General features: G+C 41.4%; 1 long non-coding RNA gene across 1 annotated transcript in view; it reads left to right on the top strand.

Moving 5' to 3' along the window:
* The window catches only part of LOC125173250 (uncharacterized), a 109,708-nt gene extending 87,072 nt beyond the window's left edge, over positions 1-22,636 (top strand). The window contains exons 4-7 of the long non-coding RNA XR_007154975.1: positions 11,244-11,337; positions 17,904-18,067; positions 19,047-19,102; positions 21,642-22,636. This is a non-coding gene — a long non-coding RNA (uncharacterized LOC125173250). The remainder of the gene's footprint in view (positions 1-11,243; positions 11,338-17,903; positions 18,068-19,046; positions 19,103-21,641) is intronic.
* Positions 22,637-24,064: the final 1,428 nt, after the last annotated feature.

Below are 24,064 nucleotides of genomic sequence, written 5' to 3'. Positions count from 1 at the left end.
ATTAAATTGATTAGAATTCAAGGCAATTTGGGGATGAAAACCAGACTCATGGAAATCTCAAAAGTTACATTTTCACATTATTCAGTTTCAAAGATCAAATCGCCCTTCTATTGTTAGAGATTATGGCATACAGTAGGAACTCCCTAAAGTTTTATTTTAAAAATCACAGAGTAGGGGCACCTGGGTGTCTCAGTTGGTTAAGCGTCTTGAGTTCAGCTCAGGTCATGATCTCACAGTTTGTGAGTTTGAGTCCTGCATCCAGCTTCTGCGCTGATGATACAGAGCCTGCATGGGATTCTCTCTCCCTCTCTCTCTGTTCCTCCCCCACCTGTGCACTCTCTTTCGCTCTCTCTCCCTCTCTAAATAAAGTAAATAAATTAAATAAATAAATAAATAAATAAATAAATAAATAAATAAACTTTAAAAAAATTACAGAGTAGAATTCACCTTTTGGTGTGCTGTGTGTAAATTTTTACACTGCATGCATTTTGACAGCCAGGATGGAGAACTAGTGGAATATCCCAAAGCATTCCCTCCTGCTACCTCTTTTTAATTAGACCCTCTTTCCACTTACAGTCCCTGGAAACCACCGATCCGTTCTCTGTTCCAACACTGTCTTTTCCAGCGTGTCCTAGAAATGGAATCCTATCACATGCTGCCTTTTCATACTGAGATCTTTCACTTAGTGTAATGCATTTGGGTTCACCTCTGTTATTGTGTGTGTTCATAGTTCATTCATTTTTATTGCGGACTAGTATTCTGTGGTGTGGATGGATTATGATGTGTTTATCCAGTCACCCACTGAAACTCTTTTGGTGATTATGAATAACTCTTGTGGTGATTGCGATCATCATTTGTGTACAGTTTTTTGAGCGAACATAAGTTTTCATGGCTCTAGGATAAATACCTGCTAGTGGGATTGCTGGGTCATATGATAAACATGTATTCAGCTTGATGAGAAACTCCCAAGCCATTTTTCCGGAGTGGCTGTACCATTTTGCATTACCACCAGCACTGTGTGGGAGCTCCTGTTGATTTGCATCCTCACTGACACTTAGAATTGCCATTTAATCAGCGTGTCACTAATAAATTATATTGAAGCATCTTTTCATCCATGTTATTAATCTTATTAACCTGAAGCACCTTATTTGCCATCCGTATATCTTCTTTGGTGACGTGTATGTCAATTTTTGGCCCATTTTAAAATATGTTCTTTGTTTTGTTCATTGAATCTTGGGTTCTTTATATATTCTGGTTACAAATCCTTTGTCTCATAGGTGATCACAAAGACTTTCTTCCAGCTTAGAACCTGTCTTTTCACAGGATGTTAACAATCTCCTTTGCAGAATAAAGGCTTCTCTGTTCTATGAAGCCAAGTTTAACCATGTTTTCCTTGTGGGTGATCCTTATTTCTTAGTTCTGAGAACTCTTGTCTAACCCAAAGTCAAAGTGTTTTTCCAGTTTTTCTTCCATGAGTTCAAATTAACTTTATATTTAGTTCTAATTTAACTCATGTGTTTAAAGTTAAAACTAATCCCGTATTCAGTTCTGTGATCCATTTTGAGTTAAGCTTTGTGTATTCTATGAGGTAGAGTTCTTTTCCATTCTGCTATTGAGTCTTGCCAGTGAGTTTTTCAGTTCTAAAGCTTCCATTTAGTTCCGTTTGATAGCTTTTGTTCTTACTGCAAACTGCTATCTTTCCATTTATATAAAAAAATATTTACCTTTACTTCTTGAAGCATGGTTTACAATAACTATTGCAGGGTCTTTTTCTAACAATTCCTATACTGAAGTCTTCTCAATGTTCGCTTGTGTTGACTGCCTTTCCCTTGAGAGTTATCTATGTCTCCCTGTTCTTCTGTATGTGAAGTGATTTGGGGTTGCATCTTAAATATTTTGACTATTATGTCATGAAACTCTGAGTCCTATTTAAGTCTAGAAAGTTTATACTTTTTTTTTCTTTTTTTTTTTTAACCAGGCAGGCAACCTCGTTAGGTTCAGATGGCACAACCTGGTCTACTTTCTGTGGTCTGTGATTCCAATGTCCATTTAGTTTTGAAAGCATTTACAAGCCCTCTGCTGACCCGCCCAGCCTATATACCGCTCAGCTGCCAGTCTGAAACCTGGGCCATGGTCTCCCCTACAGTTCAGCGTTCAAAGTCTTCACGGGGCTGATTCTAGGCTGGTTGACACATGCTCAGTTCAAGCGTGAGCCAGGAACTTCATATGCAGTCTTAATGGAGTCCTTTCTCATGCCTCCCCACCCCGCTCTGCACCCTCTGTCTCCCAGGGTTTCCCCTTCCTAGTGTTCTGGTTGGAAAGCTGGGGCTTTGGAGTAGGGTTTGGTCCTGCCACGTCCTCCCTTTCCAGACGCTCTGGCTTTCGCTGGGGCTGGCTTGCTTGCTTATGTATGTATGTTTGTGTGCATCCACTGGCAGTTCAGGCTGTTTTAACATCCAGGTCAGGATATATAAGAAGCAAAAAGAGGACCCATCCCCTTCAGAAAACAAACCTCAAAACAGAAGCCTCAGAAATCACCACCACGTCCTCTTCTTGACTCCAGTGATCCTTGCTCACCCTGCCTGCTCTCATCCACCTGTCAGAGCCTTCTGAAAGTTCAATTATGTGGTTTTGCCCAAGGTTTTTAGTTGTAGTTAATAAGAGACGTGAGGTTGCCTGTGTTTACTTGATCTTGTTTGGAACCAAAAAAAGCGAATATAAATTTTTCTGAATGAATGGGAAAAAGGAAAAAATTCTGTCTCATTTTAGGAACTGCCTATTTTCTCTTCCCAGATTTATGTATATCTAAAAATGTTAGCCTTTCTTCCTGTCTCTTAAGGAACACAAAAAAATTTTCTTTATACTTAATTCAGGCTCCAGAGAGATTAATTTTGGTTTTTATTTAAATGATTAATACTACGTTGCCAGCCTTGCCACTGCTCTTACTACTTGGCTGACGTAGACAGGCCTGGCATTCAAGCCTGGGCTCAAATGCTCTCTAGCCGTGTGCCACGGGGAAGGTTGGAGGGTTCCATCCATAAGACAAGCAACTAGGACTGCAGGGTCCCTAAGTCCTTTCTCCATGAGCCTTCACTTTCCAACGCCCCAACCATTGGTAAGCCTGGTGCTCCCACATCCTTCTCCCTCCAGCCCAGGACACTCTTTTCTTCATGTTGTGCTCATTTCCTCTTGTGATGCAGCCCAAGACCTGCGAGGCTTGCCCTCTATTCCAGTTCTCTGCACCCACCATCACGTGTCCACCATGCAATCCTTGATTCTTTCTTCCTTGAACTACAAGCTCTGGCCCTTCTTCTGTGAGGAACCTGGACTTAATTTTCCTCACAGACTTAGCAATGAAAAAAGAGGGTTTAGTCTAAGCAGTCCTGTGCAATCACAACCCCAGCTTATGGATCAAGACCGCCATGAGGTTGGCTCTCAAAGACCATGCTCTTGAAGCTTTACACTTCCAGAGCACTTTGGTTGATTTCTTCTGACACACTTGTCAGAGAACAGTCTGGAATCAATAGAGCAATCAATAGGTCCCCTGGGGTTCCTAAGCCATTGGTTGGCCAGACATCATTCTTCTTATTGGCCTCCTGCCCAGTGGTTCTCAACTGTGGGGTTCAACACATTGGTGTTTTGGAGGCAGTTATGGCTTTTAGGGCTGGTTACTTGTTACTGTCTGTGTTTGAAAAATCCATGTTTATGAAAGGTTTCCTTTTTACAGTAGTTGCCCTTTTTCTCTGGTTTTACTTTCCACAGTTTGTTAACCACCGTGAACTGTGGTCTAGAAACAGATGATCCTCCTTCTGATATATTGTCAGAAGATCAGTAGTAGCCTAATGTCACAATGTCTACATTATTTACCTCACATCATCACAAGAAGAAAGGCGAGTACAGTACAAGAAGATATTTTGAGAGAGATTGAGAAAAAACACATTCATATGCCTTTTATTATCATTTATTATAATTGTTCTGTTTTATTAGTTATTGTTACTCTTAATGCACCTAATTTACAAAATTTATCATAGATATGTATGTATAGGACAAGACATAGTACCTGAATAGGGTTTGGTACTATGCACAGTTTCAAGCATCTACTAGGGATGTTGGAACATATACCCCACAAATCAGGGAGGACTACTTATTTTTTAGACTGCTACTTATGATCATGCATAAACCCAAGCTGTCTACACCAGCCTAGAAGAGTATTTCACTGAATATTAGCCCCACAGGTTGGAACTCAGATTTATTTGAAAATACAATGCCTCCACGATCAGTAAGTTTTAGAAATATTGGCCTGAGCAATGTTGATCTTTCCTGTAGGACTTGACCTTGTATATAGTTCCTGTGTTTTATGGCTCTCCAGGGGTGCTAGGTAGTATAGAACTACTTCAAAAATTTATTTGAACACAATACTTTTTGAAAGAGACATCTTGAAGGATTTGTGTTCAGTGGAACTCACTAGCAAATGGTGGTCTCCACTGTCCCTCCTTACCATTAGCAGGAGACGGCAGGGAACCCTAACTCCAGAGTTAAGGTGCTGAAGGTCACCGCTGCTTTTTCATATAAGTTCTTCCCCTCTGGTCCCCCATCCAAAGATCCTCCCAAAGGGTCTTCTGTCAAAGGCTTTTTTGTGACTGTTGAGATAAAGACCAAGTTCTTAATATAACCTACAGCACAACTTTGTCTTATACTACTCTCCCTCTCCCTCTACATTCTGGCCGAAACTTTTTTTTTTTTTTTTTAGTTTTAAAAACTTACCATACACCTTTTTACTCCAGACCCTTTGCCCCTATATTACTCTTTGCCTAAAACCACCTTTTACCCCTAAACTTGATTTGTTCAATCCCTAGTTATTTTTTAGATATCAGCTCCAACTTTGTTTTTAGAAGGTCACTTCTGACTGTGCTCCAGGCCCCTTCCCTCCGCCTATTTTTCACTCCCTCCCCCCTCCTTAGATGGGGTCCTATTGTTGTGTGTTTTCATAGAATGATGACCTTTTCCTTCAAAGTGTATATATATATATATATATATATATATATAGACTGATCTATGTGTTTATTTGTTTGATGACCGTCCTCTCCTCGAAACCCCTGCACTGGTCCAAAAACAGTCCCTGCACTGCATGAAAACAGGGACCATGTTATTAGTCAGTCATCATTATACATGAAATGTTTGCTAAATGTGAAGAAACGGTATCTATTCGTTCCTGAGTGGTTAATTCAAAGTCAATAGAAGAACCTCATAGGCTTTGAAGCAGTCCACTGGCTCCACTCAGAGTGACCACATGTCTTATGACAAAGTGGATTGGAGCCTTGTGTCATGTACATGCCATTAATGAGCTTGTGAATTTGTTTGTTGACCGAAAGAAAGTTTATTCCTCTGTCTCCTTCAAACACACTTCTGTTCTATTACAGGAGATCTTTCACGTGGCTGTGTTAATAGTGGCAGCAAAGAGCATGAAGCAATTGATCCATAGAGCAGAAATGGTTACCCAGGGGACTCTTCCTTCCAGGACTCTGATATCAGAAAATACATGGTTGAGGGAGCCTAGAAAACCCACATGGGGGCCTCAACTAGCAATCTGGGAGTTGGCCTAGGAAAAGTCACTTTAGGAGCATTCTCTAGAAATCACTCTTTATTCTTTGGTCATTTGGTCCCTGGTGTATGTCTCTGTTATTTATCAAAGACTGACTGGGTGCTTCTAGGTGTCAGTGATACGAACATTAAAAAAATATGGTCACTAGAGACATGGCAGACTGGTAGAGGAGGGACTTGTGCATAGGCTGAACTGCCTTTCTGGTTCCTCCTGGATATCCTATTAACATATTTCAGCTGGCACTGCAGATCTTCCAGAATTATAATAACTAACACTTAGCACCGGATATGTCACAGTCCATTGGACTGTTCACAGATATCCTGCTTCTCCTCCCTGCAGGAATGTAGTGGGCTCACAGTTCCTTGCCCACTTGAAGCAGTCACCCGCTTCAGCCAATTAGATGTGTGACACATCTGAGAAGAAATTTTAAGACCATTGCACATAGTGTCTCTTTCCCTTGCCAAAGCAATTGACAATTCTCCTAATAGTGGAAGCTCTATCTACCTTGATCTTGTAATGGGGAGATCTAGAGCAGAACCCTCACCTTAGAAGCAGAAACCACATGGGGCTTAGTGGGCAGTTCCTGCTATTGGGTAAAGAGAGCTGTTAAAGAGTACCGTAAGTGTTCTCCCCCTGGCTTTATGAATCTCTGTGCGAGGGCTCAGAGATGTTCCATTCCAAAGCTTGTGCACAGAGTTGCTCGCCTTGTGCTACTTGGCCTTCTATGCATGGAGAATATGACTTTTTTGTTAGACACTAGCAATTGGGAGTTTCTGGTTACTGTACCATAACCTAGCTCATTCTGACTTACACAGTTTCCCAGGCTCTGTTTCAAGCATCTTGGGTATAATGAATCATTTAATTTTTATAACCACACTACAGAGAAAGTACTGTTATTCCTACTCTGGAAATGTGGAAATCGAGTCCCACGGAGATTAGGTGACAAACTGAAAATGTGACAGAACTGGGATTCAGACCTAGGGAGTCTGACTTCAGAGTCTGTGTCTTTAACCAGTGGTACCATAGTGCCTCTTGATAACCCTGTGGTCTCTTATCTTTTGCCGTCTCCCTGCTCCCTTGGACCTCATGCCCTAGAGGCTAGGTCTCTACTCCTAGAATTCTGAATGCCAGGCGCTAGTTTGAGAAGGAGATCACCAACTAGTACTTGGAGAAAGCCCACGTACAGCAATGCTATTACCATTTAACTATTTTCGCTGCTCCTATTTTAGCACCTGGACTTCGAACACACCATCAAAGAGATCCTAAATTGGGACATCCAAGTTCCAGATTACCATATCGGGGAGATCCTAACAAACCTATAATTTAATCTGTGATACATAGGCAGTGTCTCTCATCCATCAACAGCTCAGTCACTAACAATTATAGAGAAACATATCAGAGCATAGGAGAGAAAAGAGGCAATATTTTTGGACACAGAGTCACAGAATTAGATTAATGATAATCTCTTTTTCATGAAACACTCTTCATTTTTGATCCATGCATGGCCCTCTTGGTTCATATGTGTGTTTTCATGTATATATTCGCTGACTTGTTTTTCTTAAGTAATAGAAGTAAAATGCAGGAGCCCCCTCCCCATCAACACGAGAAGGAAACTGTTGGCAATAGCTTACATTACAATAGCTTGCATACTTGTCTTCCATCCTGTCCTTCTGTGGCTCCCACCCACTGTCCTGACTCCTGTGTGTGTCATTCCCCTGCTTTTTTTTTAACATGTAGTTTTTCTTTTCTTTTCTTTTCTTTTTAACTATTCTTTATATTAGAGGATATTCTCCTGAATGCAATCTTGTTGGGTTTTTTTCCCCCACTCAATATTATATTGTTAAGGCATCTGTTGGTGACCATGAGAATGCAGGCGTACTTGACCAAGGGCCCTCTTCTCGGCTCCCTATTGTGAACATTGCTGAGCTGTGCCAAGACCACGCTTCCTGCGGATCCCTAGGACATTGCTCCCAGCTGGTGACTGAGTGTGGTCAAGACACTGAGACAGCCCCAGTCCTGGGAGACACAGGGCTCCTGTGACAGCTGACGCTCGCTCAAGGACACCGAGGTGACCTTGCCGAATCGTCTGCAGATCTAGTACAGTCTACATCCCTTCCGTCCAACCCTCCTTTCCTCCTCCTTCACTTGGGGGCATATTTGCATCACAGTCTGTGACTCCCCCAGACTTCCTCCCATTTTCTCCACAAGCATTGCTCCTAAGGAATACTTCCCACAGTTAATCCTACCTTGGCATATTTCCTCAGAGGTCAAATACAGCATTCACACTGTTACATGTAACAAATCTATTGCTTCCACTGCTGTATGGTGTTCGATTATATGAATATACCAAGGGAATGGATAAATACACTGTGGTATATTCTAATAATTGCAGATTTGGGTTGTTTCCAGATTTTACCATTAGGAAGAATGCTGCTATAAACATCCCTTGTATGTTTATGTGTTTGGCAACCTGTCTGGGATATATATCTAGAAGTTTCTGGGTCGTGGGGCAGGTATCTGGCTGACATTTAAGATAATGTCGAACTGCTTTCTGAAGAGTTTGTACACATTTACACTCCTACCAGTGAAGTATAGAAAATCCTGTGGATGCATAGCCTCTCCAATACTTAGTAGGTTGGAATTCTTAATTTTTGCTACTTAATTGGGTATAAAATAACCACTGTGGATTTAATTGGCATTTCCCTCAAGGTGAACATCTTTCTATGTTATTGCCTCTCCTGTAAACTGCCCGTTTATGGCTGTGCCATTTTGGGAAGTGGGGGGGGTGGAGATGTCTTTTGACTGAAATGTAGGACTTCTTTTAACCTAATAATTCATGTGTTGAAAATACCTTTTCCCAATCCAATTTGTAAGTTGTCTTTCACATCCTGTAAGGTGGCTGTTGATGAGCAGAATTTCTTCATTTTAATAAAACATCAAGTTTTAACAGTTAGCATTTCTGTTTAAAACTTTCTCCCTATCCCAAGATTAGAAATAGATTCACCTAGGGCTCAGCCAGTTAAGCGTCCAACTCTTGATTTCAGCTCAGGTCATAATCTTGTGGTTTGTGAGTTTGAGCCTCGTGTCAGACTCTGTGCTGGCAGTGCGGGGCCTGCTTGGGATTCTTTCTTTCCCTCTTTGTCCTTCCCCCACCTCTCCTCCAAAATAAATAAATAAATAAACTTAAAAATATATATGTTCATGGAGCACCTGGGTGGCTCAGTCAGTTAGGCGTCCGACTTCGGCTCCAGTCATGATCTCACAGTTCATGAGTTTGAGCCCCACATTGGGCTCTGTGCTGACAGCTTAGAGCCTGGAGCCTGCCTTGGATTCTGTGTCTCTCTCTCTCTCTCTTTCTCTGCCCCTCCCCCATTCACGCTGTCTCTCTCTGTCTCTCAAAAATAAATGTTAAATATATATATATATATGTATATATATATATACATATATATATATATATTCACCTATAATTTCTCCTAAAAAGAAAAATAAAGGTATTATTGTCTTTGTCATTTAAGTGCTTGAGTTATCAAGAGATATTTTTCTGTATGGTACAAACTTAGAATTAGTTTCACTTTTCTGGCACAAGAACAGACACTCAGATCAATGGAACAGAATAGAGAATCCAGAAATGGACCCACAAATGTATGGCCAACTAATCTTTGACAAAGCAGGAAAGAATATTCAATGGAGTAAAGACAGTCTCTTCAGCAAGTGGTGCTGGGAAAACTGGACAGCGACATACAGAAGAATGAACCTGGACCACTTTCTTACACCATACACAAAAATAAACTCAAAATGGATGAAAGACCTCAATGTAAGACAGGAAGCCATCAAAATCCTCGAGGAGAAAGCAGGCAAAAACCTCTTTGATCATGGCCACAGCAACTTCTTACTCAACACATCTCTGGAGGCAAGGGAAACAAAAGCAAAAATGAACTACTGGGACCTCATCAAAATAAAAAGCTTCTGCACAGCAAAGGAAACAACCAGCAAAACTAAAAGGCAACCGACAGAATGGGAGAAGGTATTTGCAAATGACATATCAGATAAAGGGTTAGTATCCAAAATCTATAAAGAACTTAACAAACTCAACACCCAAAAAACAAATAATCCAGTGAAGAAATGGGTGAAAGACATGAATAGACACTTCTCCAAAGAAGACATCCAGATGGCCAACCGACACATGGAAAAATGCTCAACATCACTCATCATCAGGGAAATACAAATCATGAGATACCACCTTACACCTGTCAGAATGGCTACCATTAACAACTCAGGCAACAACAGATGTTGGCGAGGATGTGGAGAAAGAGGATCTCTTTTGCATTGCTGGTGGCAATGCAAGCTGGTGCAGCCACTCTGGAAAACAGTATGGAGGCTCCTCAAAAAACTAAAACTAGAACTTCCCTACGATCCAGCAATTGCACTACTAGGCATTTGTCCACGGGATACAGGTGTGCTGTTTCGAAGGGACACATGCACCCCCATGTTTATAGCAGCACTATCAACAATAGCCAAAGTATGGAAAGAGCCCAAGTGTCCATTGATGGATGAATGGATAAAGAAGGTGTGGTATAGATATATAATGGAGTATTACTCAGCAATCAAAAAGAATGAAATCTTGTCATTTGCAACTACGTGGATGGAACTGAAGGGTATTATGCTAAGTGAAATTCGTCAGTCAGAGAAAGACAAAAATCATATGACTTCACTCCTATGAGGACTCTAAAAGACAAAACAAATGAACATAAGGGAAGGGAAACAAAAATAATATAAAAACAGGGAGGGGGACAAAACAAAAGAGACTCATAAATATGGAGAAAAAACTGAGGGTTGCTGGAGAGGTTGTGGGAGGGTGGATGGGCTAACTGGGTAAGGGGCACTAAGGAATCTACTCCTGAAATCATTGTTGCACTATATGCTAACTAATTTAGATGTAAATTTTAAAAAATAAAAAAAAAATTAAAAAAAGAATAGTTTCACTTTTCCCCCCCACCGTACAGATATTCTTTTTCTCCCCCAGGTTAATTCATTACATTGTCTGTTTTCCCCTACTGACCTTCCATGCCAAGTCTTTCAAATATCAAAGTTCCATATATTCAAGGGTCTGTTTCTGAGGTCCTATTATATTGGACAGTATCTCCACTAGAAACACATAATCTTTTTTTTTAATATTTATTTATTTTTGAGAGAGAGTGGAGGGACAGAGAGAGAGAGAGAGAGAGACAGAATCTGAAGCAGGCTCCAGGCTCTGAGCTGTCAGCACAGAGCCTGATGTGGGGCTCGAACTCACAAACTGTGAGATCATGACCTGATCTAACTCTCCATTCATTTAGGTCTTTCTTCGTTCTCATGGAGGTGTTGCAGATACTTTGTTCAGTGTACTGCTAGGTGCCTGATTTTGTGTGTGGTGCGATTGTTGTTGTAAACGGTGTCTTCTTTTCAATTGCACTTTCTAGTTTATAACTGTTAGTGTATACGAATGCAGTTGACTTCTATATAAGCAAAAATATTCTGGTAAAAACAATGATCATGATAACAGCCATTATTCAGTATTTCTAGCTTTCATTTGCTGAGCACATATTCTGTGCTGGCCATGATGGTAAGTACTTATATACATTTTCTCCTTTATTCACAGCACAGCCCCATGAGTTTGAAAATAACTCAGATGAACAGATTAGAAAACCAAGGTGCAGACAGATGGGAGCACTTGAAGTCACACATCTAGACAAGTAAGACACTGGGGTTCAATCTTAAAGTGTTCTGACTCTAAAGCATACACTTTTTTTTTTTTTTAAATGTTTATCCCTTTTTGAAGAGAGAGCACAAGCGGGGGAAGGTCAGAATCCGAAGCAGGCTCCAGGCTCTGAGCTGTCAGCATAGAGCACAATGTGGGGCCCGAGCTCACGAACCACAAGATCATGACCTGAGCTGAAGTCGGACTCTTAACTGATTGAGCCACCCAGGCGCCCCTAAAGCATAAACTCTTGACTATCAGCAATTTATAGCAGTTCTCGGTTTTAAGGGGAAACAACCATAACAAAATAAACCTCAACCACTGTATAATTTTTCTGCATTTCCTGTTTTCTCAGTTATGGCTTCCACATACAGGTGATATGTCAATGTTGTTCAGATTGACCATCTACAGAAGGTGCAGAAAACTGTTTCTCTAAGAGTATGGTCACCGGTGTCTTCAATAGATGAGCCATCGCGTTCTTTACTGGCAACAACATCCACTTACTCTATCTGCCCCTATTATAATCAAGATTCCATGATTTAAGAGGGGATAAGGAGAGGGCTAGGACTCCAAGAATCTGACTCCTTCTCAGAGAGAGGGAGACTTGGTCTGCGGTGTTTATTTTTATGTGGCTTTACTGGTCGTGTGTTGACGGTGGCCAAACCATTCAGCCTGGTTTGTGATGAGCAAGACAGTGCTTTCAGTTGTGAACCTGATACGCCCTACACCCCAAAATCACACAGCAAAGGAAATATAAGGCTACCCAAGACTTAAATCCTCACATTGTAACAAGCCAGTGTACAGCAGATATATAATCATTCCTTAGATTTGTAGAACAAAGAAATTTCACAGTGCCTATCCAACTGACTTACTCTTCCTTGGGAAGTAAGCTGAGTAGGTGCCGCTATGCCTCCTTTATAACGAAGAAGGTGAGACCCAGAGAAAGTGATTTGTCCAGGGTCACCATGCAGTTGGGAAATTGGAGCTATAGTTCACCCCATGGAGTGTGTTCTCTCTACCTCTCTGTAGACTTTCCCCTTTATTATTTTTTTAAATGTTTATTTATTTTTGAGAGAGAGACAGAGCAGGAGCAGGTGAGGACAGAAAGAGAGAGGGAGACATAGGATCCGAAGTAGGTTCCAGGTTCTGAGCTGTCAGCCCAGAGCCTGACGTGGGTCTCGAACCCACGAACCGTGAGATCATGACCTGAGCCAAAGTTGGTGCTCAGCCGACTAAGCCACCCAGGTGCCCCTCAAAAATGTTTTTAAAACAGACTTTTAAAACCTGAAAAATACTCCATTATTTTGGTATACAACAATTTATTCAGTCAATTGCACATAATTCAGTCATTGTGCTCATTTAGGTAAAGTTTTCCATTTTTATTAAACATCTTTGTGTCTAAAATGTGTTCACCCTTCTGATTGTTTCACAATAGATTCATACATGTGGAATTCTTAAAGGACAAGACTATTTTTTAAGATTTTTGATGCAAGACTGCCTAACTGCTTTCCAGAAAGAATGCACTAATTTATACTCCCTCCACAGTGGGGGGAAAAATGCTGATGTTACCAGACTTTGAGTGTCGTCATTTTTCAAACACTTTGTTATTTCAGTAGATTTAAAAATGGTATCCTAGGGTTATTTTATTTGTTTGGGTATTCCTGAGGTGAACTTTTGTTTTTCTAAGTTAATCATTCATGTTGTCCGTTGCCTACCTTTTTTTTTTTTTTTTTTTTTTTTTTTTTTTAGTGTAACGGCAGTGTTTCTCTTTCCTTCTTTAGTTATGAAGGATATAAATCCTTTTTTCTGAAATATTTGTAGCAAATGTTTTCTGCCAGACTGTTGTAAGGCTTTTAAAAATTGTAATGACTTTCTGATGTACTTAAGTTTTGTATTTTCGTCAAGGAATCTATTGTTTTGTTCTTATTCCCTCGATTAGTTATCTGTACAGGAATTCCTTTTCCACCCAGAACTCTGACAAATATTCATCTCGATATTCATTTAAAATTGTCTCCTATCCATCTGGTTTTATTTTGCTATATGGTGTGTAAGGCAATACATTTTCTCTTTGTTTGCAAATAGCCAGATTTTTCAACAGATTTGCATAGTTTGAATCTTGATGTTAAATTGGACCAAAAAAGGCAGGGCGGGGGGCGGGTGGGGTAATAGGAATATTTGGTGCTGGAGGGATTCATAAAGCTGCAGTGTTGGAAACGCCGATGGATGTCTGGGTGATCACCAGGAAAGGAAAACAGGAAAAACCAGTATTTGACAGCTGGTAAGTGGGTTCTAGATTGTTCCTCCTTTCCCCCTTCTCCCCAAGTATGGAGAGTTCACCATACCACAGTGAACTGTCCCAGATTCCAGTAGTCAAAAGTCAGGGGGCACCCCCACTTGTTTCCTGATGTGAAGACCTCACTCAACTACTGGAGAATGAACTTCTCTCTGAGCAAGTTGGCAAGGATGCCAGGAGGGGTAGAGACGTATAATTGTCTTGTGGATAGATATAAGCTCAAGACTTGTCCACATTCAAACTGTGTTCTTTCCATGTTCTCTCACAAAACTGTGTGTGTGTCTCTAGCATTGCACTTACAACATCATATTGTAATTTTTCTTTATGTGTCTTCTTCCTCCTTATCCTGTGCCTAGGGTTTTTTTTTTAATATATGTTTATGCAGTATAATAACAGTAAAGTGCATAAATCTTAAATGTACCATTCAGTGAGTTTTGATAAATGTAAAAACCCATTTAACTGACACCCCAAATAAGACCTAAAACACTGCCATTATTCTAGAAAATTCCTCTGTGTGCTTTTCTAGTCATCACCCCCTCCATCCAGAGGCCACCACTATTCTGATTTCTATCCCCACAGACTAGTTTTGCATGAGTGGGGACTTCATATTGATTCTAAGTATGTGTTCCTCTGTGTCTGGCTCCTTCCAGTCTAGCACATGATATTTGGGGGTCATTCCTATTGTCTCAAGTGTCCATAGTATGTTTCTTTTTGCTGCTGAGTTCATTCTAGCCCCATTTGTTGAAGAGCCTGTCCCTCCCACATTGATTTGCTTTGGCACCTCTGGCAAAGATCATTCGATAGTCATTGTGGGTTTTTTTCTGCCCCATTGATCTATTTGTCTGTCTTTATACCAGTAACTTACTGTCTCAGAAATTGACGAGTTAATACTAACATTTATATGGAAACATAAAAACAATAGTCTTTTAAAAATCCCATAAAGCTTTATAGTGACACTTAAAATCAGGTTGTGTAAATCCTCCAACTATTTTATTTTTTATCAACTCATCAGTTTCTACAAAAACCTTCCTGGGAATTTCACTAGAATTGCATTTAATCTATAGATCAATTTTGTGAGAACCACCATCTTTACAAAATCGATTCAGCTACCCTGTAAGTATGGTATATCTCTCCCCATTTATTTGTCTTAATTTCTCTCAATAATATTTTATAGTTTTTAAAAAATGTTTATTTATTTTGAGAGAGAGAAAGAGTGAGTGGAGGAGGGGCAGGCAGAGAGAGAGAGAGAGAGAGAGAGAGAGAGAATCCCAAGCAGACTCTGCACTGTCTGCACAGAGCCAAACAAGGGGCTTGAACTCACAAACCATGAGATCATGACCTGAACCAGAATCAGGAATCGGATGCTTAACCGACTGAGCCACCCAGGTACCCCAATATTTTAGAGCTTTAAGTGTACATGTCTCACCTATCTTTTTAAAAAGTGATCTGTAAGTATTTCGTGATATTGATTCTGTTGTAAATGCTATTAGCTTTTAATTTCCTTTTCCAATTGTTTATTGGTAATACACAGAAATATAATTAAGTTTTCTATATTGACATTATATCCTTAAACCTTGCTGAATTACTAGCTTCAGTAGGATTTGGGGGTAGATTCCTTTGATTTTTCTATATGCAAAATTGTGTCTCTGTAAATAAAGCTAACTTTATCTTATTTAAACTTGGTCTCTCCCAGTCTTCAGGACTCTTAATGGAAAGAAATACCATAACATGGGTTGACTAGAAACAGTGAGAGTAGACATCCTTACCTTGTTTCTGACCTGAGAGGGAACATGGTCCATGTTTTATCACCCATTGTGATGTTAAGTATAGGTTTTTATAGATGCCTTTTATCAGGTTAAGGAAGTTCTGTTCTATTCCGAATTTGCCTAGAGTTTTTCTCACGAAGTGATGGTGAGGTTTGTGAGATCCTTTTCCTGGACCTGCTGAGATGTTCACGTGATTTCTCTCCTTTGTTTTTTAATGGGATGGGTTACATTGTTTTTTGTTTGTTTGTTTGTTTGTTTTGTTTTGTTTTGCTTTACCCAACCTTGCATTTATTTGTGATAAACCTCACTTGGCCATGATATGTTATCCCTTTTATATATTGATGGATTTGATTTGCTAATGTTTTGCTAAGGCTTTTTGCATCTCTGTTCATGAGGAATACCGGTTTGTAATTTTTTTGTAGTGCATTTGTCAGATTTTGGTATTAGGAATATGATTAGGAATATTAGGCTTTTTATTTTATTTATTTATTTATTTAAAAAAAATTTTTTTTAACGTTTATTTATTTTTGAGACAGAGAGAGACAGAGATGAACGGGGGAGGGTCAGAGAGAGGGAGACACAGAATCGGAAACAGGCTCCAGGCTCTGAGCCGTGAGCCGTGAGCCCAGAGCCCGACGCGGGGCTCGAACTCACGGACCGCGAGATCGTGACCTGGCTGAAGTCGGACGCTTAACCGACTGTGCCACCCAGGCGCCCCAGGAATATTAGGCTTTTTAAAGAAGGTCAAGAGGTAACCTCTCCTCCGTTGTTTCTGTAAGAGATTAAGATTGGCATTATTTCTTAAGTATTTGATAGAATTTACCATTAGCACTATGTGGGCCAGAAGTGTTCTTTGTGGGGGAAACAATTTTAATGGTGAATTCAACTTCTTTAACAGATTTCAGGCCATTTATTTCTTCTTGTGTCCATTTTGAAAAATTGTATTTTTCAAGGGATTATTCATTTCATAAACATTGTCAAACTTGTTGGCATAAAGTTGTTTGGAATATCCCTTTATTTTTCTTTTAAGATCTGTAGGATTGGGGCACCTGGGTGGCTCAGTCAGTGAGGCGTCCGACTTCAGCTCAGTTCATGAGTTCAAGCCCGTCATCGGGCTCTGTGCTGACAGCTCAGAGCCTGGGGCGTGCTTTGGATTCTGTGTTTTCCTGTCTCTCTGCCCCTCCCCTGCTTGTGTTCTGTCTCTCTCTCAAAATTAAATAAACATAAAAAAATTTTTTTGAAAAATAAAAATAAATAAAAGTAAATATTTTTTAAAGTTTAAAAAAAAAAGCTCTGGAGGATTTGAGGCACTATCCTTCCTTTCATTCTTCATAGTGGTCATTTGCATTTTCTCTTTATTTTTTCCTTGTTCAATCTAACTAGGGATTTATCAATTTTATTGATCTCAAAAATTCTTTTTTTTCTTTTTTGCTATTTATTTCCTCCATTGTTTATCTGTTTTCTATTTCATGGATTTTCACTCTTTATTATTTGCTATTTTTCTACTTACTTTGAGTTTAGTCTATCATTCCTTTATTAGCTTCTTAAGAAGAAAACTTGAACTTTCAGTTCAGGTCTTGATCTCCAGGTCATGGACTCAAGCCCCATGGTGGGCTCTGTGCTGGGCAGGATATATATGTGTTTTTCCTTGAGATTTTTTTTTTTTTCTCTAGAAGAGTATTGTTCAATTTCTAAATATTCTAATATTTTTGAGATCTCTTTGTGTTATTGGTTAAATTTGTTATTAGTTAAATCCTAGCGTGGCCAGAAAATATACTCTGTATGATTTTTGTGTTACCCAAATTTTTCTTCATTTTTCTTCATTCCTATGGGAATGAAGATGTGCTGCAATCTTTTACCTGCTAACCTGAAACAGAATTCTCTCCCACTTAACTTAGTTTCTGGAAGACGGGAATTACACCTTAGAGTTGATGTGTGGCAGGGCTTGCTACATAACAGAAGTTCAGTAAATATAAGAATTAAGTTATTAACGAATGGTGAAGATTGGGACAAGGGAAGGGTTATGACTAAAACATGGATTTACTGTCAAGTTTAACTCATGGTATAACATGCAAACACGTGGCTCCATACAGTTTGTGAAAGAACTCCAGGAAGACAGAAGGATGGGTATGAACTCTACAAATCCAAATGTGGTTGAAATTGATCTCAAAATGTAGTAATACAGTAATTATCATTTTCATTGTGCTTTGTAGTTGATAGCTTAGATACCTTTTCTCATAGAAGGGAAGGCATGATGTAGAATGATCCATGTGGTTTCTGGAGACCTCGCTATTGAGCTCGGAAATTTAGTGGACATAACCACTAGAATTACAAGAATCTATTAAGAAAATGGATACTAACAAGAAATGTAAAGTGGGGATGGCTGGTGCTAATGAGGCTGATAATAACAGCTAACATTTACTGAGCATTTATTTTGTAATAAGCATGATGCTGAACAGTGTATGCTCCCAACAACCCTATCTTATGATACCCACCTCACAGATGAGACCCAGACAGCAAACTGATTTGTCCAAGGTCACATAGTTAAAAAATGAGGAAGCCAGGATTTGATCCCAAGCACTGCAACCTTTGAGATTTGTGAAGAAGTTCTGAAGGCTGTTATTATTCCCTGGGACTTGTCATAAATGGAAACTTCGACTCTCCAGGTAGGGGTAGGATTTTGCACACATATTTGATCTGTATCTCCCTCCAGAAGTAGAGTCAGCAAGGGATTTTCAGTGTAAAAGAGGTATTGTGAAAAGCCAGTGTGTGTGGGCGGAGGCTTAGGGACAAGGAAGGGGAAGCCAGTCTGTGAGCAGCAAGTCGAAAATTAAAGTTTGAGACAGATCTAGTACAGGCTGAAAGGGGCCAAGGACTGGTGACAAGAGTAGAACCAAATGGGGACAAGAACAAGACAGAAACCAGAAGCTAATAGTGCAGGACCACTATTGGATCCCGCATGGGCCAGGCACTTTTTTGTTTGTTTTTAATTTTTTAATGTTTATTCATTTTTGAGAGACACAGGGAAAGTAGGGGTGGGGCAGAGAGAGAGGGAGACACAGAATCTGAAGCAGGCTCTAGGCTCTGAGCGGTCGGCACAGAGCCCGACATGAGGCTCGAACCCACGAATGGTGAGATCACGACCTGAGCCAAAGTCAGACGGTTAACCAGCCACCCAGGCGCCCCTGGACCAGGCAGTTTTAAAGCCATTATATCATGTGATCTTCACAGCCACTCTAAGAGGTAATTACTACTGTGTCTCCCTTATAGATCTGCACCAGGCACGTGTAGAGTGTGTGTTAGCATTTGATGGACTTAGAATTCCAAGATCTTAAACACTGTTTGTCTCCAGCCATAGTGGAAAGTTTTGGATCAGAATCTGAGGGTGAGAAATGGAGACAGGGGACAGTCAGGAAGCCAGTGACTGGGACAGATCCCTCTTGGTACTACTGCCATTACAAGCTGGCTTCTGGTGAGCCATCTAGTTTTTTGCTGGTACTGCTCCTGGGGCTGCTAAGAGACACCCAGACTTCTCAAACAAAGTTGTTAGTTATGTTTGGCAAGGGACAAAAACACATCCGTGGCTTGATCAATACCATTATTGGCGCTCACAGCATTTATGTTCTTTTCATATTCCCTATCCAGGAAAGAAACTTCAAGTTGGAAGATCTTTGGTCACGCGAGCTGGACATTGTCTCCAGGTGAGAAGCAAGGAGTCAATGCATTTTCCCGGACGTACCACATTTCTTTCTGAGAGTTGCTAGACTGGTTTTTGGGTATTGTGTAAACAGAATGCGTTTGTAGCAGTCCTTTTGACAGCTAAAGTCCCTGTCCTTGAAGACAGACGAGATGCACCTCTGGGCAGGAGCAGAAGGTAGCCGGATCAGGTAGATGAAGAACTGATTGAATACAGAGTACTAATTAATAGATTGATGACGATCCGGAGAAAGGATCTTTCACACTACAGGTTTCTGGCCTCCGTCTTGCCTTGTTAACTATTTTCATTAATGACTTGGATGAAGATGTTGATGGCCTGGTGATAAAATTTGTGGGTGACACAAAGCTGGAAGAGCTAGCTCCTAAGTTGGATGGCACAATTGGGATGCAAAAAAGATCTGACGGACTGAAACAATGGACCAGATCTAATAAGATTATGTTTAATGGGGATAAATGCAAAGTCCTGCACTTGTTTAAAATAAACAAACAACTAAGATGGAATGAGCAGCAGATGCGCTTTGATGGTAGCCTACGTGGAAATGATAGAGATGTTTCAGTTGGTTATCGGCTCAAAACGAATCACTGGTGCGCCGTAAATTTGGACTGTAACGGGAAGGGGGTAGAATATAAGAGAGGCAATAACCTTTCTTCCTCCAAAATGATGGCTCTTATTTTCAGTTTGCTATATGGCAAACATCTTTCTGTGGATTCTCTCATCCAGTCTCACTATCCTGTCAGGGGCTACTATTACCCCATCTTACAGATAAGGAAACTGAAGCCCGAGGAGACTGAGTAACGTGTCCAAAGTCACATACAAGAGCCGGGACATGAACATGGTGTTCTGATCCCACCTTGTGCTAAACCACCATTCCAGGCTGCCTTTGGGCCCTTTGGCTTACACCTAGATAGAGCTGATATACCTTATACCTTGGTATATCCGGTCACCTTATAAAAGTAATATCTCTACACAGACAGAGTTGAAGACTTGAGATCATAGACATATGGGATGAGAAAAGGCAGGCTGGGCCATGGTGGGAGGGACGCAAGGAAGAAGGCGGGTGTTAGGATCCCTGCCTTCATATGTATAACAGGCTTCAAGTGTTCCTTCCTGGAGTCCTGGAAGGCAGAGCCATGGCCAAGGGGGTGAAAATACAGAGGCATGTTTAGGTTCAAGTAACAATGCACTTTCTAATAATTTGAGCACTCTTGACGATGGACTGGCATCTCATGAGGGAGTGTCCCTAGATGGCATCCAGCACGGGCCAACTGATCACATGTCAGAAGCAGACGCTGGACCAGGTGACCTTTTGAGTTCTTCTCCTACTGAGGCCATCTCTGCTTCTGGACTAGTCCTAACATCTGGACTAGGGAGTCGGGGCACTTTTAGGCACAGGGGCAAGTCCTGCAGTTTTTGATTTATTGCATTTCAACAATGAATGCTGATAACCTGTTCCCCTTCAGGGAGTTTTTATTTTATTTTGTTTTATTTTATTTTATTTTATTTTATTTCATTTCATTTCATTTCATTTCATTTCATTTATTTATTTTCTTAAACTTCTATTCTTTGGGGATTTTTGAAGTATGTGCTATACTCTTTATCCATATAACAAAAGCTGCCAGGCAGACCCAATGTGGAAGGATTTAAGAACAAATAAGGAAACAAACACATATAATGCTCTCTACTTCCTTGTGGTGTTTGTGTCTTCTCATTTACAGCCAACTTATCAGATAGCTGATACTGTCAGGATTTTTTGAATAGCTGCCTATATACCTTTCACTCTGCCTTTGCTATCCCAAAGTTGGCCCTTCTGAATCCTCTCTCCCCTGTTCTGCTGCGGTCTGGTGAAAGAACTATTACATTAATAGTTAGGACTATAAATAGGAAATGAGTAAATAGGTTCAGAGAAAGGAACCAGAGACCTGTTCAGTTAGTAAATTGCATGATACAATCTATAATACATGGACTTTGGTACGTCCATTTGATTAGACACTTCTCTCTCCCCCACTTCCAAAACTCTAGAGTATCTTGTATCTTTGTTCTGGGAAGCTTAAGGTGTGTGGACTTGTGGCCCCATATGTAAAATGCTTTTAAAGTTCGGCTTCCCATGTCAAGAGAAAGAACAATGGCCCGGCAGTGAGGCCGCCACCCCAGCACGCACCGGCCGGCTAAGCCATCGGAGCATCCCGTGGGGCCCCTGTGTGTTGGGGAAAACAGTGGCTGCCCAGGATAACGAGACCATGTCAGGCATTGTAGGCAAATATGCTTGGGCCAGCACTCCATAGTCTCACGCTGCAGTTGTGTGTTCCTAGGGAGCCCACACCATCTTAATCATGCCTGCCAGGGAAGAAATTCTCCTTTCTCTTTTTTTCCCCAAGACGTATTTCCCCTGTATCGTTTAAACATATTAAATCACTGTTAGTACGCAGAGTGGGCATCATGTTAGCATAAGATCTAATCAGAGCGAGTCTGCTGGTCTCCAAAGGCTTTATTCTTTTTGTCTCTTTCCTCTGTTTTCTTGTTAGACTGAAGAGCCTTTTCTGACATCCTCATTTGTTCTGCTGTGTAATAGCATGGGATCTTTCAGAGCTGTCGACATCTGCTGCACTCTAGAGAGCTGCAGAACCGAGCCAGCAAAGCAATAATAATTATGCCCAAATGGACTGCAAAGGATGTAAGAGATAAGAAGGAAGACCAGAAAAAAATACACTCGATGCAATGGTGTTCCAGCCTGAAGTGAGTGAATGTGTGTGCGTGTGTGTGCATGTAAATGTACAGTCGCTGAGGCCATACACCTGTATGTGCGTTGAGGACACAAATCCTTTTCCTGAGAGCAGTGGACTGGAAATCAATCTGGCTCAGGGTTCTCCAAATTCCCAATCCTTGCTCCTTCCCCCAGAAGGCCACACTCAATGTAGGTGCGGCTTCCTACATTGCAGGGTAGTTTGTAGGACACTGTGGAGAGAGACCTTCTTCCTTCTGCCCCCCGCTCCACCCTTATGCGTAGCTGTGTCTTCTTCCCTGGAACTACTCTGAGGATAAATTCGGCTTGTTGGAAAGAGGCTGTACATCTTCCTGATTGTCAACATGCTAGTTATTAAATACCTGGCCTGTTGGGCCTCCCCTAGGATTAAAACTAGCAAACTGGCATCTACTGGATGCTTAGTATTTGCCAGGCACTGTGTAAGCCCTTCATGTGCAGGATCATTCTTCCTTTAATAACTCTACCAGCTTGGTGTCACTGTATCCCCATCTGCAGGTGAAAAGATTAGGGCATGGAGGGTCCCCAGCTGACAAAGAGGGGCTTCAAAAATGGACCCTGGGCCTCTCCTACCCCGGCATCGGCCTTCCTGGGTACAAGGCCATATGCCCAGAGGCCCCGCTTGTGCACCGACAGAGAGACTGGTTTTTAAGGCTGTGGTTACTCGAGAACAAAAGAACCGGTCATGCCGTTCATGTGTGACTCTTCACAAAGCAGCCAGGCCACTCAGTGACACACTTGGTCACTTTCATGAACAACCAGTCAGTTGAACAAAGAGAACCGAAATAAAATAAACTCCCCAAACCAAGGGAGCCCAGGCTTTTTTTTTTTCCCTCCCCCATTGGGTTAGCTGATTATTTTGCAGAATCTGAGACTCCTACCAAGGCCAGTTGTCTTGAGGTCACTTAGGGCCCAGGAAGGGCGAGCACGCCCCACACCTGGTCTCAGGACCCTGCTTCAGCCAGAAGCCAGCGCACCTGGGATGGACCAGCCCTCAGCAACAATGGGAGGCTCGTCAGTCAAGAACATATTCTTCCTGCCTATGCCATCCGCCTCCCTCAACCCTATTCCAGCCCTGGCCCCACCATATAGCCCCACCGCTCCCACTCTGGAACTTATACCGTGATCTCCTGACATCCTTTACTTCTTCAGAAGCCTCCTTAGAAGGCCCAGGTGACTCATTTATGCTGGAGTGACCCCTCTTAGACAGATTCATTTTAACTAGAGGAAATGCTTGAATTAGACCAAAGGATTACATCTCCAGTAGTGGTATCATAGGCTTCCCCTTCTCCTAGTAAGGGAACCAGTGGCTCTGGGGAAAGCCTCCATGGCATCTTTATCATCACGTTCTGTGAAAAAGGGAAGAGCCTTTTTCCATCTACTTCAGTGGCTGGATGAGGGTGGAGCAGAGACCAGGGTACAGAACTTCACACAGGTGTCCCACTCAAGACTTGGGAGTCGTGGGGGTCCTTCTGGGAATGCATTTCACAGACTTAACAGTGTGAAATGTGAAATTCAACACCCAGTAACATTTTGGAGCGAAAAGAGAAAAAAACCGACCTAAACAGTTAAAAGCTTGGGCAGGAAAATGGGCACACAGGGATTATTCTGGGGATGGACGGAAAAAAACCTCGAATGAGGGGGGAAAAAAAAGTCACGTGCACCACAACATCTACCTGCAGCTGTGTTGCTGAAAATCCCCCAACAGGAATCGTGAGCAGCCATCGAGATGGAAGCTGCCAGTACAATGAAGCATCAAGGAGGGCCAGGGCTGGTTGGGGCCGTGGATGAAACTGGAGCCCATCTGGGACCAAGAAATAACCTGGCTCCTCTCTGCATGTGCCGGTCATCGGTACACATGTGGTCAGGCGCAACTGGGCCAGAATTAATACATTTTGTTAATGTTTTTATTTCTGAGAGCGAGAGAGAGAGAAAGCACGAGCATGGGAGAGGCGGGTGGGTGCAGAGGGCCCTAGAGAGAGCTCTGCGCTGACAGCAGCAAGCCAGACACAGGGCTTGAACTCAAAAACTGAGATCATGACCCTGACTGAAGTGGCACCTTCAGCCGACTGAGCCACCCAGACACCCCCAGAATTAGTATTCATAGCCCAGTGATAGTAATGGTCACACTATGTTCATCAATGGTAGCTCCTAGAACCACAAGTAGCCAGCAGGTGAAATGTACTC

The sequence above is a fragment of the Prionailurus viverrinus genome, chromosome C1 (genome assembly GCF_022837055.1).
Source record: "Prionailurus viverrinus isolate Anna chromosome C1, UM_Priviv_1.0, whole genome shotgun sequence".
Taxonomy (NCBI): domain Eukaryota; kingdom Metazoa; phylum Chordata; class Mammalia; order Carnivora; family Felidae; genus Prionailurus; species Prionailurus viverrinus.
This window is presented reverse-complemented; position numbering and strand designations above follow the sequence as displayed.